The following is a 319-nucleotide window of genomic DNA, read 5'->3' as shown; positions in this document are numbered from 1 at the left end:
GTTGTTTCTCATATGCATTCTCAACTTGTTAGTGTCAGTAGTATACAAACTTCTAAGTTTGGTGTCTTGCATGCATTGTTTATTTGATTTTAGTTGCATTTTGATTATTCATCATCATTAAAAATCCAAAAAAATTTTTAATTTGTGTCTTTTCAAGTCAATAATACAGAGAATTGAAGATTCAGAACAAACAGCAGAGGAATTACACGAAAAAGCTGGGCGTTCAAAATGCCCAGTAAGGAAGGAAAACTGGCGTTTAACGCCCAAAAGGGTAGCATTTTGGGCGTTAAACGCCAGAATGGATACCATTCTGGGCGTT

Source organism: Arachis duranensis, chromosome 4 (genome assembly GCF_000817695.3).
Source record: "Arachis duranensis cultivar V14167 chromosome 4, aradu.V14167.gnm2.J7QH, whole genome shotgun sequence".
Taxonomy (NCBI): Eukaryota; Viridiplantae; Streptophyta; class Magnoliopsida; order Fabales; family Fabaceae; genus Arachis; species Arachis duranensis.
This window is presented reverse-complemented; position numbering follows the sequence as displayed.